At 40.7% G+C, this 10,000-nt stretch overlaps 1 protein-coding gene across 3 annotated transcripts in view; it reads right to left on the minus strand.

Moving 5' to 3' along the window:
• Positions 1–9,823, minus strand: part of LOC143287797 (uncharacterized) — a 35,023-nt gene extending 25,200 nt beyond the window's left edge. The window contains exon 1 of one of the 3 annotated variants that reach the window (XM_076596070.1): positions 9,620–9,823. The gene's annotated coding sequence lies outside the window, so the exon portion shown is untranslated. Of the gene's footprint in view, positions 1–9,417 lie in introns of all 3 variants that reach the window. The other 2 variants (XM_076596069.1, XM_076596068.1) reach the window with 2 other exon arrangements.
• Between the last annotated feature and the right edge of the window lie 177 nt (positions 9,824–10,000).

Here is a 10,000-nt window from a genome sequence, read left to right on the forward strand (position 1 = left end):
CATACCCGGGTTCGTCTGTCACACACCAATCGTCGGCAGTCCGCAGCGAACCCATCGAAGTTGAGGTCACCATGAGGCCACACACCAGAGGAGACCCTGCTGCTGCTGCTGAGTCACTTCGGTGTGTGTGTTCAGTGGTGCCTGTTCTGATTTAACGTACTTAGGACTTTACCGAGAACACAAAACCATGCGGAAAGGGAACTGAGGACTCTGATCTGATCACCTGTAAACACTGCATCACAAGTCCAACACCTAACCGATTCACCCACGGTGTCTCTTTAGAAAAAAGAGGATGATTCTGTTTGTTTGTGTTTTTTTTCTTCTCAAAGACAGATGCCAAGAATCAGCCAATCAGTCAGTGAAGTAGAATTAGCCAATCAGTCAGTGAAGTAGAATTAGCCAATCAGTCAGTGAAGTTAGGCAAATAACTATTTAGGAAAGTACTTGTTGAGAATATACTTCTTTTTTTTTTTGTTAGTTAAAGTAAGCTAGTTTTACATTTAGTTCTTTGAGCAAACAACGGCCACATGCGTAAACTGTTACATGTCTGTCTGAGTGTGTATGTGTGCGTGCCTGAAATCTGATGGAATGACACAGGAAACGAATGATGAGCGTCCAGTGGCAGCCGTCAGTCGGCTCTACCCAGGTACGCAGCCTGTTGTGCAAATGACCCCGTGTTTGAAAAGCGCTTGGAGCTTGGTATCCGACCGAGGATAGGCTCCATATAAGTATCCAAATCAATCAATCAATCAGTGAGAAAATCACGTGTGTGGTTATTTTCCTCCAATGAAAAAAAAAAGCCAAGGAATCCGAGAAGAAAAGTGAAGCAAAGCTCAGGCAAGAACGAATTTTACCAGAGGAGGTCAACAGATAGCCCTCTCTCTCTCTCTCTCTCTCTACATTTTTTGTTTAGTTGTAAAGCTTATGACGATATTCGAGAAAAATGTGTTGTATTTAAAACAAATTTAGCAAAGAATGAAGATATTTTTGGAGTGCTTAATCTAAATCAGGAAACTTCACTAAAGTCACTTGCAAAATATATTGCCGAAGCGAATAACATGCGAGAAAAAAAACAACAATCATAAAATAGTATCAGGTGTTGCTCATAGTGAAAATTGAAATCTGTGTTGTCATTCTCATATGGAAAATATTTATGTGATACATTTATATATGTTTTTGTTTTTATTTCTCACTACATGCCATTACTTTGACTGGATGGTCGAACTGCACTTTGTTGCACAGATTGATTGATTTCGTTTTGGCTTTGGTTTTCATCAATATTATTACTATTGATGCATGGTGTTATTTGTATTATGAACCCCCATGTCATTAGGGCTGTAAAGCTATTGACATTAAAGTGTTCAGTGTTCAGTGTTCTCTCTCTCTCTCTCTCTCTGTCTCTGTCTCTCTTTCTCTCTCTCTGCTTCGTATGCAGGAATGTGCACGTGGTGTAGGGACAAAGTACACTCACTCACTCACTCACTCACTCAGTCTACCGGTATTCATTATCACACACCGAGGGAGGGTCGACGTGTAAAACTGATTGTCAACAGACAACTATCAGCCCTTGGTGACTGACGGTTTGACACGTCCGTGTGTGTCTTAGTCATCAGCATCATCTGCGTGAGGAGATAACAATTGGTGATTAGCAAGAAAGAAAAGAAAACAAAAACAAAACAGAACAAAAAAACAACAACAAACAAACAAACGGAGATTGGGTGAGTTTGGGGTTTGGGTTGAGATACGGGGGTTGGGATATATGTAGGCTTACCACAGTTGTAAATTGTTAGTCTCTGCTTTGTGTGTGTGTGTGTGTGTGTGTGTGTGTGTGTGTGTGTGTGTGTGTGTTTCTATGTATGTATGTATGTATGTATGTATATAACTCTCTCTGTCTCTCTCTGTCTATCTCTCTCTTTCTGTATATATATATATATATATATATATATATATATATATATATATATATATATATGTGTGTGTGTGTGTGTGTGTGTGTGTGTGTGCGTGTGCGTGTGGTGTGTGCGTGTGCGTGTGGTGTGTGTGTGTGTGTGTGTGTGTGGTGTGTGTCTCTGTGTGTGTGTGCGTGTGTGTGTGTGTGTGTGTGTGTGTGTGTGTGTATGTTTGTGTGTGGTGCTTGTGTGGGTTTTTTTTGTCTGTGTGTGTGTGTGTGTGTGTGTGTGTGTGTGTGTGTGTGTGCGTATCTGTCTGTCTGTATGTCTTTCTATTTGTCTATGTCTATGTCAATGGTTGTGTCTCTGTCACCTGTAAGTGCACATGTAGTAGAACCCCAAAGCGGACATGCTCCAGAATCATTCAGATCCAGATTCAAATCCTTTGCAAGTCAGTCTATAGACTGACAAAGGAAATGTCTTCGTGTTGTGAATCTTTGCCCACCACCCACACAACGAGTAACACGTATGGCAATTTTACATTTCATTATAAACAAAACACGCAAAGTATATGATGCTACAGTCTCTGAACACTGGACGAAGGAAAGATGATGAGGAGAATTCCAATACTGGTAAAGAAAGAACAATATTTTCAGTCACTCGAGGTTCATTTCCCAGCATTTTTTTTTTTTTCTTTTTCTTCAAAGAAGATATGTTGTAGCGTAAATGGAACAGTTTGTGCGCTTTGACAAATATTTCCTTGAAACTGAAATTGAAAGTGTCCGTAAACAGGATGGATGGGCGGGTGTTTAGCCCTTCTATTTCTACTTATGTTGTTATGCTTTTGTTTTCCGTTGTCGCCATCATCATCATCATCCTCATCCTCATCATTACCATTACCATCGCCATTACCATCATCATCACCATCATCACCATAACCATCATCATCATCATCACCATTACCATTACCATTACCATCACCATTACCATCATCATCATCATCATCATCACCACCATCACCATAACCATCATCACCATAACCATTACCATCACCATTACTATTACCATCATCATCATCACTATTACCATTACCATCATCATCAGCATCATCACCATAACCATCATCATCATCATCACCATAACCATTACCATCACCATTCCCATCATCATCATCATCATCACCATCACCATCACCATAACCATCATCATCATCAATCACCATTACCACTGCCATCATCATCATCACTATTACCATTATCATTACCATCATCATCATCATCATCATCATCATCAATCACCATTACCATTACCATCAACATTACCATCATCATCAGCACTGTTACCATTACCATTACCATCATCATCATCATCATCATCATCATCGCATCCAGCGTGATCGTGATTATCATCAAGAAAGACCAAAATGATACAATAAAATGGCTGACAGGAGGGAGAAAAAAACATAGACAATCCTTCAGAAACCCAGCCTGCTATACCCGGTCCCTTCGCTCATTCCATATTCCGTAGATAGTCACCTATCAGTTCCTTGTTGTATTGTATTGTATTATATTGTATTATATTTCTCTTTTTGTCACAAAAGTTTACTATGTGTGAAATTCGGGCTGCTCTCCCCAGGGAGAGCGCGTTGCTACACAACAGCGCCACCCTTTTTTGTATTTTTTCCTGCGTGCAGTTTTATTTGTTTTTACCTATTGAAGTGGAGTTTTCTACAGAATTTTGCCAGGAACAAACCTTTTGTTGCCATGGGTTCTTTTACGCGCGCTAAGTGCATGTTGCACACGGGACCTCGGTTTATCGTCTCATCCGAATGACTAGCATCCAGACCACCACTCAACGTGTAATGGAGGGGGATGAAATATCGGCGGCTCAGCCGTGATTCGAACCAGCGCGCTCAGATTCTCTCGCTTCCTATGCGGACGCGTTACCTCTAGGCCATCACTACACATGTTATCCAGTGTTATCGTGGGTAACGAATCTTTGCCACTGATACGTAGGTTAAGGTTATCAGGGAAAACTATGAATCGAAAACAATAGAAACAGAAACGGTAAAAGTCGAAGGTTCAGAAGTCACACAATAAGTTAACCATGTAACATTTAACTTAATTTGACCACAGAAAGAAAAACAATGAAACTGATTTCAGGAGATGCTTTAAAATCTAAACAAAACAAACCACACACACACACACACACACACACACACACACACACACACACGGACACACAGGCACACACACACACAAAGACACACAAACACGAACACACACACACACACACACACACACACACACACACACACACACACACACACAGGCGCGTGCGTGTGGATAGCGACTGATGGACAGATAGGTAGACAGAGGACAGAACCACACACACACACACACACACACACACACACACACACACACACACACACACACACACAAAACGAGTGAGACAGACAAACAGACAGACTGAGACAGACAGACAGACAGAGTTTCATATAAACCACGTCGCTCTAATTCTGGCAACAGCCATATCAATGGTTGCCGTGGAAGATGGCGGAAGTCTTTCGTCATATCTTGACTTGCGGTCTTTGAAACAGGTTTATCCATAGCTTCCGAAGCCACGTGACCCCTTTCTGCCTTATCGGGGAGCCTGGAGGAACGGGGGACGGTGTGGGGTATTGGGGGTGGGGGTGGGGGAACGGTCGGGAATGGTACCTTTATTTCTACGCACAACTAAAGAGAGTGTAACCCTGGTCTTTTCTGCAAACGAGGCAAGGGAAGGCAATGGAAGAAGCGTATTTCATGTGTCCCTTAGGGCCATAGAAACATACATCAATACATCAATATTTGTAACACACACCATTAAAAAAAAAAGAGTGATGTGAAAAAGTAAACAATTACAAAAGGCCCACACAAAAAAAGACAAATTATCTGACTGTCTTTCTGTTTGTCTGTCTGTCTGTCTGTCAGTCAGTCTCTCTATCTCTCTGTCTGTTTATCTAGTCATCCGTCCCTCTGTCCATCTATCCATCTGTCTCTTTGCCTATCCGTCTATGAATCTGCCCATTTTGTGTCTGTCTATTTGATTTGCCTGTTTATTTATTATTTCTATCTGTCTGTTTGTTTAAATCATATATTTATCTCATTGCCTGTCTGTCTTTGTTGTCAGATCATTAGTTTGTTCATACAGCTTGCTCATTGTAGACTTAAATATATTAAAACGTCATATATGATACTATCAATTCATCTGTCTTTCTGTCTATCTGTTTTGCTTATGTTTTCTTGTTTACGTGTCTGTTCGACTGTCTGATTATCCCTGTGCGTGTGTGTGTGTGTGTGTGTGTGTGTGTGTGTGTGTGTGTGTGTGTGTGTGTGTGTGTGTGTGTGATTTCGTCATTTCACATTTGTTTTATAGATACTAGAACAAAATCATTAGTCAAGTTATTTTTCGGAATTGACTGTGATTGGCCTTTCGTCCAAGCAACTAACCGGTTAATAATCAGTCGATCAGTTAGTTAATATTTCGCAAAAAAAGCAGCTTTGTCAAGTCAAGAAACATGTGCTATGATTCAGCCATCGTCATCAGTCTTGGCTTTAAACTTGTCACGTATCATCGTCACGACTTTCACCCCAATCGATTTCGCAAGGCTCCGGAAATTCTATTGGTGATACGTCTTTCATTTTTGGATCGCCGATAACACAGCGCACAGAGTACACAAAGGGAAAGCACTCTGTGTGCCTTTCACCCTTTATCAGCATAACATCTCTGTGGAAACCGCTGAACTCCCTTCGAACAAAAACAAAGAGAGAGAGAGGGGGGGGGGGGTGGGAATTAAACCTTTATCGATCTTAGCACTCGAGGCAAAGTGTTGGACTCACCAATCCTAGTTTGAAACCAGTGTTGAACGAAATGATTATGACACGGGCCGAGAGATACGCTTGAGAGTGGAAAGGGAACAGGGATGGATTAAGTCACATGTAACTGTATTACACGAAATATTCATATCTGCAGCCATACGACTGGACTTGCTGACGATGGAAATAGGGCACTGGACTGTTGACTAATAACAACGATACATGTCAGCAGGTTCCTTCAACAGACAGGTTTTAAGAAACTTTCTGACATGTCGAATGGCTGATTTGTTTGTGCATTTACTCGTTTTGTTAATTAATTAGTTCAATGATTAATTCGAAATTATATTATTTATTTATTTATTTATGTATTTGTTTAACAACTCTTTTGGCAGGAACTGGCTAAACACTTGATTTGATGACTGGTCAATAAGAAAAGAAAGGAAACATAGATGGGTAGATAGCGAGATCCACAGAGAGAGAGAGAGAGACAGAGACAGAGAGAGAGAGATGAAATGAATTGAGTTTTTTTTTCTAAAGAGACTCTGTGGAAGAAACGGTTGGGTGTTGAATGCAGTGTTTACTGGTGATCAGATCAGACAAACAGACAGACAGACAGAGAGAGACAGAGGGTCAGAGACAGAGAGATGGGAGACAGGGAGAAACAGAGAGACATACAGAGAGAGAGAGAGAGATACAGCGAGATGGACAGAGACAGCGAGAGAGAGAGAGAGAGAGAGAGAGAGAGAGACAGAGAGAGAGAGAGAGATATGAAATGAAATATTTTAATGTTCATTGGCCATGGGCACATAAACATGAAGGGGAAAATCTCACTCATGAGCGCGCGCACACACACACACACACACACACACACACACACACACACACACACACACCACTAAATAAACAAATAAAATAAATAATTAAATAAATAGATAAATGAATAAATAAGTGAATAAAGAATACCTTCATAACATAGCACATTTTGCGAGTTAGCATATAAATTGAACTGACGGTAAGTCTATTCCTCATCTTTTAGCATACGTTTCTTCTTTATTGATTTCATAATTGTACTCTTCTTTACACAACTGCATTTAAAATAGGTCTCACAGAGAGAGAAAGAGAGAGAGAGAGAGACAGACAGACAGACAGACAGACAGACAGACAGACAGAGGTCAGAGACTACGAGACATACAGAGAAACAGGTAGAGAGAGAGAAAAAAAAACCCACAGAGAATGAGAGAGAGGGAGAAAGAGAGAGACAGAGACAGAGAGAGGAATTTCAGTTTTCAGAGAAAGACAGACAGACAGACATGCAGAGAAACAGACAAAAAGCCGAGACATACTGAGCAAAGAGACTAATCACAGAAGAAACGAATTGGCAACTAATGCTCAACAGTACACTGAAAGCAATAGCTATGCTTAGAGTCGAACGTTCGGACGACTGCATGGGTTGTTGTAGAGCATTCCTGAAAATTACACAATTCAATCATCTAATCTCACCGCCTTGTTAACCAGGATTCTAATGATAGAGCACGGTTTCCGTTTATCAGTATCTAACTCCAAGTTCTTTTCGATTGTACGATAAACAGACAGTGGAAATCACACAGACTGACAAAGAGATAAAGGAGGATACAAAGACCCAAGAGCAAAATCAAACAAATAAACAGGGGGGGGGGGGGGGGGGGGAATGATAGCAATTTTTTTAGTTTGCTGACCTTACCCGCAAGTCTGTGTTAGTCCACTGTGAGGCACAAGGTTGAGGTTTTAAAATCATTCAGTCATTTATAAGTTTCAAAAGAAAACAAGCAAAATCCGAACAAAATCACGCACAATTAAAAAGAATAATAATTTAAAAAAAGGGGGGGAAGGGCGGGAGGCCAGAAACGAACGTAGGAGAGAGATAAGAGATAGGGAAAGACAACACACACACACACAGAGAGAGAGAGAGAGAGAGAGAAGAGATAGGGAAAGACAAGAGAGAGACACGGAGAAAGAAAAGATAGAGAGAGACACAGAGAGAGACTCAGAGAGAGAAGAGAAACCAGAGAGAGAGAGAAGAGATACGGAGAGACAGGAGAGAGAGACAGAGAGAGGGAGAGACAAGAGAGAGACACAGAGAGAGAGAAGTGATAGGGAGAGACAAGAGAGACAGAGACAGAGAGGGAAAGAGAAGAGATAGGGAGAGACGAGAGAGAGACACAGAGAAAGAGAGAGAAGAGATAGGGAGAGACATGAGAGAGATAACGATAACGATGTTTTATTCAGATTAAGGCCAAAGCCCCTTACTGAAGGGGGTCATACAAGAAAATAAATAAGGAAAATGACTTGACACGATAAACCAACATCACAAATCAACCAAAAGTAGCTAATACAATACTCAACAACATTCACAAAATAACAATTCGAAGTCTCTTCAATGCCTCATATAAGTATATGGCCAGGTTTTGTTGGGTAAGCTCATGTTTTGACGACATGAGCAGATTAAATCTAAAAGCACAGGGATCTTTCTAATATTTAGGTTGAATTAATCTTTGTCTGAGGTCACTCAAAGCAGGGCAACATAGCAAAAAATGCAATTCATCTTCCCTACCCAGGTTGCACAATCGACACATATATACATATTCACTCCTACTACAGTATCTGAAACTGTGAACAGCAATATTTGAGACACCAAATCTAAATTTTATCAGTGCACTTTTTACATATCTGTTTATTTCCATCGCAGTATATGGTTCAGGCCCCTGCGATGTTTTAAAGATTCTAAACTGTGCAAATCTATCGCTAGTTTCCATATGGTCATGCCAATCTTGCCACCTACAATCAACTATTCGCTGTCTAAAACACTTTATAAAACCTGCAATATCTTCAACACCCTGATTATCCCACACAAAAGAATAACCATAAGAATTTAAGCACTGACGAACACACGTTGCCCATGTTTTTTGCCATTATTATCCAAGGAATACAACATCCGATAAGCTTTGAACGGTAGCCTGTTTTCGTTCATTCTTGTAAGTTTCAACCAATACTTAATGCATTTAATGTACGAGTTTAAACAAATTGGATATCTCCCTAGCTCCCCATACACAAGATCATTTGGCGTTCGGATGTCCACATTCAAAAATCGTTTCATTGCAAACAAGTGTACTTTTTCTATCATTCAGTCATTTATAAGTTTCAAAAAACAAGCAAAATCCGAACAAAATCAAGCACAATTAAAAAGAATAATAATTTAAAAAAAAGGGGGGGGGAGGCCAGAAACGAACGTAAGAGAGAGAGAAGAGATAGGGAAAGACAACACACACACACACACACACACACACACACACACACACACACACACACACACACAGAGGGGAGATCGTGTGTGTGTGTGTGTGTGTGTGTGTGTGGAGGGGGAGGGGTGCACAAACGCATGTGTACATGGACATCTTGAAAATCAAAGACACATCGATCGGGTATTTTGTTTGTTTTTTTGTTTGTTTGTTTGCTTTTTTTTTAATGCGGGTATCCAGTAAAAAGGAATGCAACAAGGTAGAAAAAGAAAAAAGAAAAAAACCAATCCGATATGTATGTACTTTTTTTTCTTTTATACAACAGACACAGAAAAGAAGACAAATCAATTAAGTAATCAAGCAAGAAATATACGATAAAAGTACTCAACTCACCTGAACCAAAGGCAGTGAAAGTCAGAGCCTCCTTATCGGTAAGAAGTCTGTTGAAATCGTTCCGACCGAAAATGAAAAAAAAACTAGATGGAACTTTTCTTTTCAGATACTTGTTCGTCGACGAAAACGGGTTTTAAAACGGGTTTATTGCAACAACACACAATTATTGAATGGCCAAAAATTGAGTCCTAAATACTGTTACCTATTAATAAGATGTTGTTCCTTCTCTTTTTTTCTGCAGCTGAACTCCTTAAGTCCAAGGCAGCGACTGACAACAGTCAAGATGACAAGGCACATGCGCTCGCACACACACACACACACACACACGAATGACAGTTGGCACACAGGTAACTGCGTACTTCATACGACCGGTGATTTTTGGAAGCCCGCTTCAGCTTATCTCGGGCCGACCACGTCAACGATACTTCGGGCACGCACGCGCAGCTTCGGCCATTTCAGGGAAAAGACGCCCTTTTGAACCGGAGTCGACGGGCGCAATATCCAAGTGGTTAAAGCATTGGACTGTCAATCTGAGGGTCCCGGGTTCGAATCACGGTGACGGTGCCTGGTGTGTAAAGGGTGG

This window comes from Babylonia areolata, chromosome 1, assembly GCF_041734735.1.
Source record: "Babylonia areolata isolate BAREFJ2019XMU chromosome 1, ASM4173473v1, whole genome shotgun sequence".
In the NCBI taxonomy this organism is placed as follows: Eukaryota; Metazoa; Mollusca; class Gastropoda; order Neogastropoda; family Buccinidae; genus Babylonia; species Babylonia areolata.